Source organism: Xiphophorus couchianus, chromosome 2 (genome assembly GCF_001444195.1).
Source record: "Xiphophorus couchianus chromosome 2, X_couchianus-1.0, whole genome shotgun sequence".
Classification (NCBI taxonomy): Eukaryota; Metazoa; Chordata; class Actinopteri; order Cyprinodontiformes; family Poeciliidae; genus Xiphophorus; species Xiphophorus couchianus.
In genome coordinates this window covers 29,859,741-29,876,635 of record NC_040229.1, presented here as the reverse complement: position 1 = coordinate 29,876,635, position 16,895 = coordinate 29,859,741, and the positions used below count along the sequence as shown (strand labels likewise).

The 16,895-nt window shown below is 37.7% G+C and overlaps 1 protein-coding gene across 5 annotated transcripts in view; it reads left to right on the top strand.

Annotated features, from left to right (window-relative positions):
- The first annotated feature begins 6,514 nt into the window (after window positions 1-6,514).
- Window positions 6,515-16,895, top strand: part of peak1 (pseudopodium-enriched atypical kinase 1) — a 95,175-nt gene continuing 84,794 nt past the window's right edge. For 3 of the 5 annotated variants that reach the window (XM_028033484.1, XM_028033452.1, XM_028033467.1), the window contains exon 1: window positions 6,515-6,741. The gene's annotated coding sequence lies outside the window, so the exon portion shown is untranslated. Of the gene's footprint in view, window positions 6,742-6,775; window positions 7,007-7,028; window positions 7,240-16,895 lie in introns of those variants that run through there. The other 2 variants (XM_028033476.1, XM_028033459.1) reach the window with 2 other exon arrangements.

Genomic DNA, 16,895 nt, shown 5'->3' with positions numbered 1-16,895 from the left:
CAAGAATGAGTTACTGTGACCTTTCATAAGCATGAATCTGCTGAAGCTGGAGTGCTGTGGAGCTGTGGGCAGAACCAGCCTCTGACTGAGGCTGGAGAGGCAAACGTTAGCAATGGTACCGAAATTAGTGCCGGCCGATTTCAAATGTTTCTTAACTGAAAAGCAAAAGCGCTGACCTGCGTCTTCCAGAAAAAGAGAGAGAAAAAAAAACATCAACAGCCACCGAAGCAAATGAAGTGAAGTTCGTCCCGAGAACATAAACACCCGACTTCATCCATATTTTATCGCTTGCTCAAAAGTTACGTTCCTCTTGCTGGGAATGTCATCCAGCTCCTTTTATGAGATCCCTGATGAGATATGCAGCCTGATCCGACCATGGCCAATCTTCTTAGAGCTGAGGAAATCTTTTGCAAAGTTCGTGCCTGCTTAATGTCATCCCTGGAGCAATGGCTGGGGGAAAAAAAAGCATGCTGGATGAAAAATTTGGGATGTGAAGAACGTCCCCCTGAGACTCTACCTCGGCCCGTTAAAAGTTGTTTACCTTTTGGTTTATGGTGTCGCCATGCAGGTGTGCGCGCCGCTCGCTGCGTGCAGCGGGTCTCAGAGCTCGTTTGTATAATGAGCTTCACTGGAGCGCTTTTATTATCATTATCATTATTATTTGTTGTTGCTTTGATGTTGCCCAAAAGCTGCGAAAAACACCATGGAAAAAAAAAAACAACCCCATAATGTATGCTGATGTTCCAGTGCTTCTGCTTTGCGGGGATAGTTATTCTCTCTTTTCCAGGTGACGACGAGGAAAATGTGTTTTTAGTGAACAGCTGAAGAAGAGAAACAGCTTTTCCGCCTTGTCACTGTGCATCAGCGGCAGTTTTTAATACGGGCCACATGGCTCGCAGCTCAGGGTGCTGCGAGTCAGGGGGCGGCAGAAGACCTTTTTTAAAAAAAAGAAAAAAACTTTTAAAAAAAAGGTAATATTACTATTGCTTTTTGTTGTTTCCATTCAAACGGTAGCGTGTGTCCGTTGTTGGAGAACTAGCTCAAAATCTAAATGGCCTACACCAAGGCTCTGCAAAGTTGCTCTTTAAATTTGACCCAAAATGTAAGACAATAAAGAAACCTAAAGGTAAAAAAAAATTTAAAAATGTAGTTCTTGCATTTTTTTTGTAATATTTAAGTAGTATTTGCATTGAATTTCCACTAATAATGCAAGAAATTAGTTTATTGTTTAGTCAGAAATTAGATATAAACAAAATAGGTCACACAAGTTTTGTGACTTTCCATTATTTCTGAAGGGTCAAGACAGAAATGGCTGTTTGACTCATAAAGATCGTTAACCTCTGACCTAAGCTAACGAGATAACAACTAAAGAACAACAGGAAATCTATATTCTGTGTGGAAAATTGTAAAAAAAAAAACAAAAAAAAAGACCATCTCAATGCATTTTTAAAAAATCATTTTGTATTTACTGCCAAGCGGATTATTTCATGCTGATTACAGATTCTTTAAAACCATTTGGATTTGGAAAACAAAAATGGAGAGTACTTTTCTTAACATAACATTTACAGATTTCGTTTTTATATAATAATTTTTTAAAAAAAGTAATGATAGTGATACATTTGATTTAGGATTTACATTACACAACCTAATCCCTAAAGTAAACAACTAAAAATGTTAATTTAATTGGTTTATTTGGTAGGGACAGACATACAGCGACTTAGACAAACTGAACAAAACAACAGTCCCATGTTTACGTCATAGTGCCATAGCAACAGCTAATTCGCAGCACTTGTCCCTAGATGGGCTTTTTTTAAAAAAAATACCTCTAAAAGTTAAAGTAATAATAGAACAGTGAAACATGAAACATCAAAAGTCGGTACAGTTCTGTTTTTGACATAACCAGAGTTTTGTTTGCTTCTTAAACATACTGAAACTGGTTACAGACTTTAAATCAACAGGAAGTGAGTTCCAAACTGCAGATCCTCTCACGGACAGAGCACTTTGAGCAAAAGTGGTTCTTCGAAAAGGAACCTTACAGTTTCCATCTGAAGCTGTAAGATGGAAACTGTAGATCTGCTGTTGCCCTGCAGTCTATTTATGCAATCACTTAATGATTTAGGTGCATATCCATTTAAACGCTTAAAAATCAGTTTTAAAAGATTATAATTTATAAAATCAGAAAAGTCCAAAATGCCGAATTTAGCCAAAATGTGACAATGATGGAATCTGATTGGCTTTTGATATAAAACTTTCAAAGCCCAATTATAGAGACTTGCTAAGGGTTTGAGTCTAGTTTGACTAGTTTGAGACCAGACAGTGGCCTGGTATGAAGGAAGATGATTCAATAATAAAAGAATAGAAAACAAATAAACAGCATGCATAACAGGAAAAAACAAAATAACTCAGCACTAAGCATCATTTTCTTAATATCTCAGAAACTCTGTCACCTTTGACCATATATTTAGTCAACATTGACTCTCTTTCCTCTAACAATACAAGAGAACTTCTCTAATAGAACTTTTTGTACAAATTCCCCTTTGTGTTGCCTCATTGTTGTGAAGTCCATCATTGCGCATTCTTTACGGTGATGCCCCCTCTTGCCCTCCTTTTTTCTGGCCTCTGAAATAAACACCATCCCCTTCAGTCTTTTGTCTGAACAGAGAGACACTCAGAGGAACACAAACACCTTCTGCAGCTCCTCCACGGGGGGCTCGTCCGGGTTGTTGGCCGCCCCGTCCTGGCCCGTGGAGCACAGCGGGGTTGACGCGAGGACAGAGGAGCCAGCAGTGACTCAGAGGAGAGAGAGGATGAGTCAGTGCGTCATGTGCTGAACAGGCAGGCGGAGGTATCAGTGTCCTGAATGGTTTCTCTTCACGGGCCGCTGTGGTCAAAACTGAGCCGCCTTTTTCTCAGGGAGTCGGGGTCTAATCCGCTGTGCACATTTGTGGGAATCCTTTACCATTCGCAACGGATAACAGACGCGAATGAGCGTTTCAAATTTGCACTGGGCAATGGTCTGGTCCTGACCACAGTACAGACCAAAAGTTTGGACACACCTTTCTAATTCAATGGGTTTTCTTTATTTTCATGACTATTTATAAGGCAATAAATCCCACTTATTAACCTGCCAGGGCAGGTTGACCTATGAAGTGAAAACCATTTCAGGTGACGACCTCTTGAAGCTCATCAAGAAAATGCAGAGTGTGTGCAAAGCAGTAATCACAGCAAAAGGTTGCTACTTTGAAGAAACTAGAATATAAGGGGTATTTTCAGTTGTTTTACACTTTTTTGTTTAGTGCATATTTCCACATGTGTTATTCATAGTTTTGATGCCTTCAGTGTGAATCTACAATGTCAATAGTCATGAAAATAAAGCAAACTCATTGAATTAAAAGGTGTGTCCAAACTTTTGGTCTGTACTTTATATGTTTGGGTGAAATTTCTAGTAACTTTTTGCAGCAGTTTCTCACATTACAATGTGTTTCGTTGGGCTTTTATGTGATTGACTGACACAAATTAGCATCTAATTGTGACAACAGAAACAAAGGACGTGTTTATATTTAGTGCCCTCACCCCAAAGGTCAACCCTTTATACAGACCACTTATGGTGTAATTACAACTGTCTTTTTTTTATTTTGGTATGTCTACAATGTTGGTTTTTGTTTTTTGCAAAGGTTTTTAGCAGCCGCAAACATTCCCCTGAACTCTGACCAGCCAGCTGTCTCGCCTTGACGAAGCGTCCTGTTGCATGATGCTGCCGCCGCCACGTGTTGCTTCTGGAGAGCAGCTGATCGCACTGTTTTGTTTCGTTTGTTGTCGGCGTCTAGTCAAATCAAGTTTACAGCAACAAGGCGGTTCAAAGTGCTTTTAGGTCATAAAAGCATAACAGTAAGCAATTATGAAACAAGCAGTTGACTGTCAAATGTAACCTAAATCCTTCAGCAAATATACATCAAACATTTTGATTAGTGTTCCAGTTTATTAATCAACAGCAACTAAAACAAATTGGGTTTTTAGCCTTGATTTGATGTCTAGAACTAACAATGTGGGCCAGACTTTACAGAGTTTTATTATCACTTTCGGTCCACTTAACATTTATGCACTATGTTGTGTAGGTCTATAATAAAAAAATCTGTGTAACATACAGACTTTACATGGCTGTAACATGTCAAAATACGAACAAGTTTAAGGGGTAAGAACCCTTTTGCAAGGTGGTTTTATTTAAGCACACCCATCTGTTTGTACGTTTTCAGCTGAGGAATAACTGAAATGATCTTTGCCTGGTGAAGAAAAAAGGAAACAGTAGTCATCTTCCTTCATTATTTCACTCCTCCACACTTGGAAAATCCTTGGCTTCGGCAGTGAGGAGGGGGACAACAATGCCTGGAATGTAGGGGGGGGAAAAAAAACTTGACTCAATCCCACGTGTCGACGTCTGGCTCAGCTCCTCCTCCTCCTCCTCCTCCTCCTCCTCCTCATCTCAGGATGTGAGGCCTTCAGGTTCCTCTCACCAAGGATTCTGTCTTTCTTGGAAGGTGGCTTGAGAAGTCGTCACACATGATAACTTTTGTTCTTTGGGGAAACCGCCATCGGCAAAGGCTGCAGATCTCACCACAAAGCCGCTGTCAGCTTTTTTTGTAAACGTTCACATTTTAAAGGATGGCGCTTTAATTCACTTGTGATACTTAAAAACAAAAATCTTCGAAAGAATAGTTTTTATTTGTGATTAATTCAGATCACGGCATTTTCCCACAGAAACCCCCGGGGCAGCTGAGGGAAGTGATTTCCTTTTTCCAGTGCTCATTTATCCCTCACCGAACGCATTATTGTCGGTCGGGCTGCACTCGACGCTTTTTAATAAGCGTCACAGACACACTCTCACTGCGGCTTTGTGCTGTGCATACGTTTACTCCCTGCTTATATACACTGTGTCCCCCCCACCAAACAAACAAGGATTTGAATAAATTAGACTGACTGACATAAAGTTTCTACTTTGAAGTGAGCCTCCGTAACTTCCTGTGAACAAATGCAATGGTAGGAAATGGATGAGAGGGCTGTGAAAATGCCACAGCGAGTTACAGAGTGATATTCCAAAACAGAAAAGCAACTGCAATGATTCCTCGTCCGAGGGATTGCTGACTGTTGTTGCTCTAATTCTAAACGAGCTAAGTCAGATTGACTTAAGATTTAAGCTACTAATGCCTGAACTGCTCTGTGTATATTCACCATGCTTGTGGGGTTCCCCAGGGTACGGTCTTAGGTCCAAAATTGTTTCTTTTACTTTGTGTAATTTGTGTTGTAAAATTCTATATTTCTAAATAATTTTAAAGGTTTTTTGCAGATATAATGTGACACATATCCTGTTCACAATAAGTAAATATATTAAATTATAAAATATTAGAGAAAAAGATCTTTTTCATCCAGTTTCAGCATTTGGTTTTTCTTACTTCACACCCACCATCATTTATAGTGAATGTAACAAACTTTTAAAAATGTTTAGCTGTGTTAGTAGGATTTTTTTTTTGTTGGTATTTATTCATTTGGCATTTTTTCACAAATAATATTTTAGGGCACATGTGTCAAACTCAAGGCCCGTGGGCCAAATCTGTCCCGCCATAGCTTTTTATGTGGCCCTTTAGATTCTAGACTAAACACTAAGTGTGCTTAAATATTGTGTTACCAATCAAATCAGTGTAGCTTTTATCTGTTTACTGCCAAATTATATCAGTTCCTCCAGTTTCTTGAGAATTATCCTGGAAATCCACACAAAATCAGCAAATTGCACTAATAACTGTGAGTTGATTGCAGATTTTTCTCAAAAATTGTCAGAAACGTTCTTACTTGTAAACAGCTGCCTCAGTCTTAAATGATGACAGATTACAGTCCATGATCTGTACAAAGTCACATTTACCGTCATAAATGAGCGTAAATGTTCCCAAACTAGTACCACAAATACTTAGATTTTTATTGCAAACACAAAAAAGAATCATGAAATCTTGGAGGGACTGAGAAGATGTTCAATAATATTATTTAACTTTAAGAATTCATTTATATTTTTAAGTTTGTGAACATCTTTTATCAATACATTTTGGCACAACCGGCCATTTTGGAGCATTCATGATCTTGATTTGTCCCAAAACGAAGATGAGTCTGACACCCTGTTTTAGGGTAATGAATGTTAGTACAGGTAATTTGTAGTGAGGTATGTAGAAAATACATTTTATCTTTGCCTTGAAATGTACAAAACAAATGATGATAGCTTCTAAGTGTATCACCAATGTCATGTAATTTTCAAGGGAAGGGAGACATCATCTTGTATGTGTCCTGTCAGCTCTGCTAGCTGCAGGTGAACAGTTAAAAATAACCGAGTGAAATCAGAAGTAATGCTCACACTATGCACAATGTGAGGCTCGTCTCACACAGTTTGGATTTTGAAGCCAGTTCAGTTCGGCGTCACTTTGAAACTGCGCGTGCACGCCTCCTTCTGGCTGGCCCAATCTCTCCGCTGCGCGCGCTCCCGCATCACCTCCGTGGAAGAAGAAGAAAAAAAGAAACCGCTGCGCTGCGAGCTTTGCAGGAGCCACGCAGGGCGAACCCACGGACTCCAGTTGGAGTTCAGCCGCTCGCTCCCGGGTTTCTTAGGGGTGTTTTTCTGCGGGGACGTCACGGCTCGTCAGGACCCGGATTTATTTATTATGACCAAGTAGTGGGAGCGGTGGCGACGAGGAGGCGCGAGGCGAGGTAAGGAAAAGTTAGCCCGGGCTTTCTTTCCTTTTCTCTCTCACTGAAAGTGTCTCGGTCACAAAGTCTGGCCAGTTTTTTTTTATTTAATTATTACGGATGCAAGTTCCAGCTCGTACATCTGAGGGGAGCCGTGTGTTTCCGAGCGGCTCTAACGTCAAGCTGCTCGGGGTTTCCGACACTCAGGGATGCGAGATGTTTTCAGCCAGTCCGGTTTTTACCCGACTGCGACGTTTAGCTGCTGCTGCTGCTGTCAGGAGTTTCAGTAAGTAAGGCTAAATACTGAGGGGCTCGGTTCGAGAACACCGGGTTGGGTAAAGAGCTAACACCAAACTCTTGACTGCTCTCTGTTTACTAAATGGGCCGGGCAAAGCCGGAGTTAGTTTTGCCCAAGCTGGGGTCTTTAACGGGGAGTGGTAATGGTTGCATGTCAGCAGGCTCTCCATGCTGTTTTACTGGAGTTATAGACAGGGAGCCATCGGAACCGACACCTGCCAGGTTAGTATTGGTTTAATCTAGTCATACTTTCATTATTTTCATCCCGTGTTTATTCGTCGTCGTCAGATTTGATGCTACTTCTTTAATTTATCTGAACTTCTTCATTAATAAATACAACCAGCAGCAATAATGTTGAAGCCAGCTGATCTGGCTGACACCAATTACCTTTGGAGTCTAAACCTGCCGATTCTAATATTGGGTAATCCTGCTTATTTATATATTTTAAAAATATTTCCTTTAAGGACAAACTACTTTATTAGTATTTGGGATGAAATGATAGTGGTTTTAATGGTTATATTTTAGGCTGCATGAAATCAGGAACATATTTAACTGCAACTACTTTACCTCAATTTTCCTGCCACATGTCGATGGTAAAACATCGCGTTTTAACTGCAACATCTTAGCCGCTAAAGAAAAACATAATGTGAAGGAGGTTGAGGGGTTTAAGAATATGTCAAGGAAATGTCATGGCTATGTATTATGTAATTATCTGACACTTTGTATATAAAAACACTCCTTTCCAATTGCAATATTGCCTACACTGATACTGCAATGGCGATTGAGATTTGATATATCGCAGGGTTTCCCCCAGTATATTATAAGCCTGGCGGGCCACCAGACTTTACTTGTGCCCTCACCAGGCTAAGCAGTGCTTATTTATTTAAGTCTTTTTAAAATGTTTGCATTTTTTAATTTGTAATTGGTGTTCAGGTATTAATCCTCCAATCTTTCAATAACGCATAATTATCGTCATGGCAATGGCTGATTTTCAGAAGTAGACAGGATTGGTATTCCCATTTCATTACCTGCTAAGGGCGGGACGTCCTTCAAACCTTTATAATAATAGTAGTTAGGCTTCTGCGATTAAAAGCAGCAGATAGAAAAACCTTTTTGTTCCCACAGCAATCAGGTCCCTAAATCTGTGAGTTATAATTCCCTTTTTATATACTTCTGAATTTGTGCTTGTATGCTTCGTCTGTTTAACATTGTCAATCCGCTTTTATGTTGTTCTGTATGTTTGAAAATGCCTGGCTGCAAAACAGATTTCCCCCTTTGAGGACTATAAAGGAACTGAACTGAACGGATACTACTACTACCACTCTGTGTATTTTGAAATGTATTCTGATAAAACGAAGATGATACCGATAACCATCATGAATTTGCACACAATAGCCTTGACACAAAACATTTATTTCGTCACGTGCCTCACTTCTTATAACCCATGATGCTTGACTGTGACTTCCATAGCAATTTTTAAACCTGCAAGCCAAAATGTCTCTCACAGAGCAAACACAAATTGAAATTTTGGGAACTACCAACTTTAACATCTCGAATGGGACAATTATAATCATATATTCACCTTGTAAAATATTGCAAGCATGTCTTGACGTTGACTACTGGCATGTTTTGCTGCTTCGTCAAATCCATGATGAATGGACGACGAATAGATGGAGAATCGAGTTAAACATATAATTCAATTCAATATTGATCAGGTATTTTCAGTGCTTTTTAGTTGTTGAAATCCCACAGCTTACCAGTAGCTGTGGTAAGCGGGCATCGTTGGATGAGAAAATGTTCAGGGATGGAAAAACTGTCTTGTCATGCAAAACCAAGTTTCCTGTTATTCTTTAAACCTGAAGTCATACCCTCAATGCGTGGCAAGGATTTTTCTCTGTGGACTTTTTGTTAGAATAGTGGAAGGAGCTTACATACAGAGTTTTCACCACGTTCGTCCTCATTTCTCCTCTGTCTTTAACTGATGTAATAATTTACCAATCATGGAAATAATCCAGTTTCACTTTGTGTGGGAAATCATCACCCTTTAGCTTTGTGACGATTGAAGCAGAGGAAAATGAAGAAATGTAGTTAAACTCCAGATCAGTTCTAAAAAAAAAAAAAGGCTCAACAAATGGAAGCAAGATGTTCTTCAGTAATATTTGTTTTCCAAGAAGTTTCAGACATCATTAATCCTACAACAGCAAGAACAAGGTGGAGAACTCATAATTTAAAAGAAACGATGCTCGAAGTTTTAAATAGTCTGCCACTGATAGTGTGTGATGGATGCCCTATCAACCTGGGCGTCCATCACAGGTTGATAGGAACACATCTAATGAAAAAAGAGAAACTACCCCTGACTGAAGTCCAAGTGTCCACTGTGTTTTTATACACTTCAGTGTGACCTATACAGTGTGCAATAATGGCAAGAAATCATGTCGATGAAGCACTGATTTGCTCTGGGCAACTACAGAGAGCCTGTTCATATGTCTTTAAATATGATTTTAAATAAGCTCAAAAAATGCATCAAGGTACATCCTGGTAGTTTCTGCATTCATATGCTGAAAATGGTGCCATATAAAACATATATATATATATTTTTTTTTTAAGTCTGGATCTGCCAATCTCTAATCAGTCAATTAAATGAAATTTCAAATTTATGAACTGTACATTTGCAGATCCCTTCTAAATAGAAACCAAGACCAAGGTAATAAAGCAGGCTATACCATTTCATTATTCTATGTTTACCTAAAAAAAGAAGATGGAGGATGAATGATTTTCAAATTAATGTAGGAAACTTTAGCAAATTTGAAGCTGTAACAATTAACATTCAAATGAAATCGCAAACCTTTTGATGGAGCCTGTCTTTCTCTCCGATAACCATGAAGTTGCAGCTTCTGTTGCTTGTTTTTTTTTTTTTTTTTTTTTTTTTTTTAAGTATTCTGGCTCAAGTAAAACGTTCATTAGTACTAAGTGTCACAAGTACAGGTCACTGAAAGTTTAAGTACATTAGCGCCCCGAGCCTCGGCTCATTCAAAGCACCCTGTGTGCTCATGATAAACGAGCTCTCCTTTTGTTTGTTCGTGTCGGCCTGTAGTGTTCAGTTCTTGTTTTTACTTACTGGCAAGTGGACGGAGACAGTAGCTGTTAGGTCTCTGTCAGCAATACTGCTTCACCTGCGCTCGGAAAAAGGCTTTAGTGGGATTTGCAGCAAATCCGGGTTTGCCTCATGGTAATTGTCCTCTGAATGCTCGTCCCGGGAGCCTTGTGGGCCAAATATTTGTTGGAGAGTTTCCTACATCTCTGAGTGGGGAACATACCTTTCATTCTTGTGGTGAGCAACAGGAAGATTGTGTTTTGTGGTTATCTGGGTGTTTGTTGTAAACAGAACAGTTATGGCCTCTTTTTTTTTTAGGTGCATTGCTTTGTTTTTTATTTTTCACCATGAAATTTGACAGGAAGAGATTGTCTGTTGAAACAGAACATTTCAGGACATTTTGTATTTCCTGAATTTGTAATTCACCTTTCCAGGTTGTCCGTGGATCCTAGAAAATCCTGAGAAAGTCTTAAATTCATGGAAATTAAGGCCTTAAAATATCTTAAAAGAATAGCAAAAGGTATTTTGGCCTTAAATATGTTAAACTCAGGTCTTAAATTTAGTTTTGGCAGGACTACTTAATTGTATATTGTATATAATCTTTTTCTCGCCAGACTTTTCTATCAGGCAAATGTTTGAGCCACATGCAGACATCTTTGTGACTCATTGCTAACATACCCTTGCCAAGCTAGTTATGTTAGTTAACCTTGACAAATGCAAAAGAAGCTAGTTAGCTGAAGTGCACATGTTTTGCCAGCTGGCTGGACGAAGTTTGTGCATTTCTATGAGGAATGTACGAAAAATGTTTAAAAAAGTGTTTTTTTTTGGTCTAGAAAAAAAAAGCAAAGGTCTTAAAAAGTCTTAAATTTCAGTTGCTAAAACCTGCAGAAATCATGCATTCAGTTGGGCACTCCAAAGCCTATCACTTAGGGTTTAGGTTTTCTTGTGGCACTGATGTTGATGTTGAGATGGAGTAGAAGAACATAGAAATGTTCAACATTCGGTCCTTCAAGACGTAAAAAGAAAATCATCAACCAGTTAGCTCAACAATGCTTTTTATATAAGAGAACATTTTTGCCAGTTTTCAGCAAAAGACATATTCCAACTCTTTTAATTTTTAATTACTTGACAAAACACTGATGATGTGACAACTAAATGGTGCACCCAAGAGTCTAATTTGAATGGACTGATTCGACATTTTTTGTAATTTATTTCGGTTAAGAGCACACTAATCAGCTTGAACCAGTCACTTATGAATAACATTTCAAACAAGAGACCTCTACTCTGACTGCTTTACTAAACATTTACAAAACATTCTTTTCAAATTCTCTTAATTACTGTATCTTGAGCTAACGAGCTGCACAGCATGTACAAACTGCATTATTTATCTAAAGTGGCATGAAAGTACCAAATTCTCTCAGTTGTTATTGTTTATTTTATTAATTCATTTCAGTTTCAGAGTCTATTTAATTGCATCTCGGCATGAAGCTCAGGGTCTTTTTGTGTGATAGTGGATTAATTTGATGTGTGACCGGCTGCAGAGGTTTTCCCATATGGTGTGAAACTCAGTTAGATTTTCCTTTATTTAGTTTTGTTTATTGAAATAGTTTTTACTAGCAAAAGAATAACTCCAAAGCACTTTAGTTTGTCACTATTCCTTGTCGAAACATGGTCACTAAAATAAATCACTCCTTTGGACAAAATATCTTATGCAAACAAAGTTTTTTTATTTATTTATTTGCCCACAGTGAGAATCTGAAAGTGGTGGGATGGTTGTGCAAAACAGGAAAAAAAACCCCCAAACATTTATCACTGTTGCAGATACAGGAGCCTACCTGACCATTTTAAGTTGTTCTCAGATATTATGTTAGCATGTAGCATTAGCGCAGCTAGCATGTGGCATCCTTCAGCATGTCTTTCCTTGTTGAAGATTGGCTGGAAGAAATGCAACAAGTTAGGCAAATGTTAATGAGTTTATATATTATCGATTTTGATGCAAATTAGTATCTTTAAATAATTCATTTTTCTAGCATTTATCATATCTAGATATCTATCATTTAGAAAACCCTCAAGATGAGTTTCATATTTCTGCAAACAGTTTGTTGTTCTAGATGTGTAGATTTTACCGTCTTTTTTTCTGAGTGAATAGTTTTCTCACCACCCAATGTTTCAAAGCAACAATCATTGGGCTGTGATTTGCAAAATGCATGAGAAAGATCAAATAATTCTGTGTATCAGTTATTTGTTGGGCCATTATCTGCTTGCATTACAACAGTAATAGCAGTCTGTTTATCTTTTTCATCTGACGTCATTCTGCTTTAATGCAAGAAGTATAAAAAAGCCGTGGCTGATATTAGATTTCAGAGCATGAGCTGCACTGCACACTCTTCAGTAGAAAAGTGATCCCTCTCTCACAGCTGCATCCCAAACAAATTTTCTGTAAAATGTCAGATACCAAGCCTCAATGTGACGTTCACATTACCATGCAGACTAAACATGTTGACTGCAGTGGTGTTTTTTTCTTTAAATCAATTCCATGTTTATTCTTGACATTTCTATAATTCATTACTGCAATACTGGGAGCCACATTTAGTTATTTTTAATATTAACATTTGGAAGATATTACATAATTTCTCTTGATCTCAGTGATTATAGTTATTTTTGTTGTAGATTCCATTAACATGAGTGTATTTAAAGACAAGCTAAGTTAAAAAGTTAGATTTCTTTTATTTACTCTTTGTTTAACCTAATGTATTAAATGTAACCAACACTGCAAAAAAGAATACCCCAAATCTACTCAATAAAATTAAGACAACACATTACAACCAAATCACTGCGTTTGGAGTTGAGCTAAATTTACGCAATTTATACAAGTTACATTTAGGAATTTAATTTAAGTATATTCAAATAGAAAATCTAAATTGGTTAATCAATTAAGTTGGAGAAAAAAGTACAATCCTTTATATAAATTAATCATAAAAATTCATTTAATTTAACTTAATTTAATGTTATGGGACTTGATGTCCTCCAACTGCAACAAAGGAGCACTTTCACAGGAAGAGCTTTTCACTTAGAAACTGGATAAATGTATCAACATAAATTAAAATGAAATAAAGCTAAATTATTTTGTTTTATTTCACTAGAACCAGTAGATTTTGTTGTTTAGGAATATCAGTCTTGACCCTAAAACTGGATTAGACAGTTTTAATTAAGATTTAAATGAACAACTGCCACAAAGTTAAAAAGGTAATTACATTAATTATATTTTACTTAATGTATTAGTTGAAATCTGCTTGATCACAGGCTCATTTTTTTTTACAGCGCAGCACCTAAGGCAGATTAAGATTACATCAGAAATCTCTTGTGGGATTAAAGTAATCTTAATATGTGTTGAAGTTTTAAAATATAAAAGCACTTCACCCAAAGAACAGATTGGTGGTAGCACCATGATATGGGGTTACTTTTCTTCAGACGGAATAAAATGTTTTGTAGGTGGATAAAGTCGTAAACACTAGTTCAACAGTGATTTAAAGGATACAGCCACATTAATTATTTAATACCAGAAAAATTAAAGTTTTCTAACAGCCTAGTCAAATCCATCTGTTTTGGGGTGTTGACAGACTAAATGCTGGAATTGAACTAAAAAGCATTTCAACAAAGTATTAGCTTAAGGGGATCCAACCCTGTACAATTTGGTTGTTGCAGCTCGTTTAATTTTTACATTTTCTCCCAAACTATTTGTTTTCATGTTGAATCGTACACTTGAGAGGTAGATAAAACTTTAAAATGATTCATCAAAGTAGGATATGAGGCATTTTAAAGGAGCTGTTGAGAACTTTTAAGCAAAACATGAAAAACTGTTTTAACTTGTTGGAATCCAAACCAGGTTTTACATATTTACATGACTGACTGAGAGATTTCGACTCTACAAGCTCAGTTTTTCCAAAGGCCAGAGGCTGACTGTAACGTCACGCTCTGTTTACACCAAGGATTTGGTATATTTGTTGCTCTGCAACAAAACAGCCCTCAAACAACTTTAGGTGCTTTTGAAGGTCAGCATGCTTGATAAAGTACAGTTTGGGCTGGAGGCCATCTTTTAAATGAACTCAGTTCTGCTTGCAATCAAGGGAGAGCATCAAGGCAGAGCTATTTTTTGTTGTTGTTTAGGAACATCGGTCTGTCCTTAATTCATGCGGGAAGGTACGTGTCGAGACTTAAGTGAAATGTTTTGTTTTTAGGGAATCAGATTGACTTTTTACATGTACGCACATGACCTGACATGACCGTTCAGGTTCATATTCATCAGATAAACGCAACACTTTCACACCAAGAGCTTTCCGTGTGCATTAATGCCACATTTTATCAACAGAATTAGGGTGAAAGTTCACCTGGCTTTGATAAGTTGGAGTCAATTTGGGAAGTAGGTGTGAAGTGGTAGGTGAACAATGCAGCACCTTCATTCCCTTTACATTTGTTGGTGAGCTGAAGCACCTCTGAAGGGAAGAAGCTGTGAGCAAAAAAGGCCACCTTTTTTACCAGCATTGAGCGAGAGCTGTTTTGTGAAAAGAGCTTCTGTGGTGAGTTGTTGTTCTGGTGGAGGCCGGACAGTTATATGAATGCTATTACTTATTTTGAACAAGCCAAACACTTTGTTTTTGACCAACCAGACATCAGTTGTTATTGATCAGCATCTCATTTCCATCAATTTATTCCTTTAATGGTGTTTCTGATTGCTGTATATTCCCCCTTGCCAATTTATTCATGTCTACAATAGGTCTGGTTGACCTTTATAGGGATTGTTGACTGTGTAAACAGTGATTATTAGGAAAATTAAGGGCTCTGGCGTTGCTGATAAGCCGTTAACTAAGGCCTGACCTTGAAAATGTCAATGTATTAGGCTTGTGGCCAATGTGTTCAGCTCTGGTACCTTAAAAATCTTAGGAACCATAAATTAAGTAAACTCAACATTATCTCGGTGGAAACATTTGGCCTGTTATTTCCTTTAGCCATTGTCATAGAACATTGCTCAAACTAGACATTAACCAAATGTTTGTTTAAATTACATGCATTTACATTAGTCGTTCAGTGTTAGGTGCAACGTTTCAGCATGTTTGAATTAATAACTGAGCTGGTGATGCTCTGATTGCTCAGTAAGTGTTAAAGTGAGTTTGTAATTGGTTGACTTTGTTGGTGCAGCGCCTCAAGGATGGTCAGAAGTTAGCTAACAGTGAACATAATTAGAGATGCATCAATGACATATCGATCAAATCATTTTGAGCTAGATGTGCCTTGGTATGTGAATATTTGATAATAAACCTGAAAATCCTGTATGTTGGTTGGTGAATCAATCATAAGATCTAACAGAATGTGGTAACAACAGAAAGAAAACACCGTTAGCCTAGAGGTTTCTAAAAAGGAAGTCAGAGGAAGATTAGAAATATACATTTGAAAGGAAACTGTTTTCTTTACACACATCCAAATATTTATTGAGTCATTCAGACTGCAAAAGGGTGAGAGAGAGCAAGACTTTAAGCAGATAACTGCACGGCTTAACAAATTACAGCACACTGTGTGCAAATGCTTTTGATCCTTTTATAAATAATGATAAGAAACCAAAAAATGCTGCTGTTCATAACAATAAGATAATCCATATAGAGAAAATAAAATCTAAATTCATTATCGACAGGCCAAAGCTTTACACAAAAAGAGAAAAGGTTGCATCTCTATAAATGATTTTTTAACGAGAATACTTAAAGATTTCACATATGCTTTTCTATTTTTAAACATAGAAGGCAAAACTGTTCAGATGTGAAATGGTGAATGCTACAAGCAAAGTTACCCAGAAAGCCTTTTGGATGAGACTGAACCTAATATTGTTCTCTGTCATTCAAACACCTCTTGATGTGATATGACGTCTAACTACTTCCTGCATTTCAACCCAATGCCAGTTTTGTCTTTTCTCTCAGTTGTGTGTTTCCTGCTTCAATATCTTTAAAAAATAAGCTACTGTTTAAATCACAGTGGTAGGTTATAATCTGAAGCTGCTGCACCCAGTAGTTTAATGATTGGTTTTAAATGCATTGCAGTACTCAACATGAGATAAACGCTCCCTGCCTCCATGTTTTGTCCTGTAGAGTTCAAAAAGCAATCTTGAAACAGGAGCCAGCAGTGATGTAAGCCCGTTTTATTGTTGACGTCTTCCAGACCTCTCACCTGTTTCTCTGCTTGTAAGAGGCCCTATTATGCCTCACTAATGTCTACTTAATTGTTGATTGATGTGAACCCTGTCAGTGGGGATCAGCTTTTGCTTTTGGTTATGGAAAAACCTACAGGACCTTTCTATATCGGCAATAAATATGAGGACCTTGGGAGGAATGTCTTTTATATACCCACTTTTCTTTAAATAGACTTTAAAAAACAGAGGTTACTTTTGAAGATTCCTTGTGCTTCAACTTTGCCTTCCAGTCTTGGTATTTTGTATTTTTCCTAAGTATCCTACAAATAGTAGAGGAGTAAGACCAGGATATTGTCAGATTATTAAGTCAGGACAAATGTTTTGTAAAAGACCAGTGACAAGCTTTATTAGCAGATAAAAGGAAATGGTAGGAGCTAGAATCAGCTTTTCTATCCTTGTGCAATGTAGAAAAGAAAGCAATGTTGCTATTCAGAGTTTTGCAATCGTAGCTGGTCTCAGAGCTTGCACGGTTTATTTCCTAGGGCTGCAGAGGACGATAGGCTCCAAAAAGAGAGTTAACAATCTTTAGAGAGATTGAAATCTGCAGAT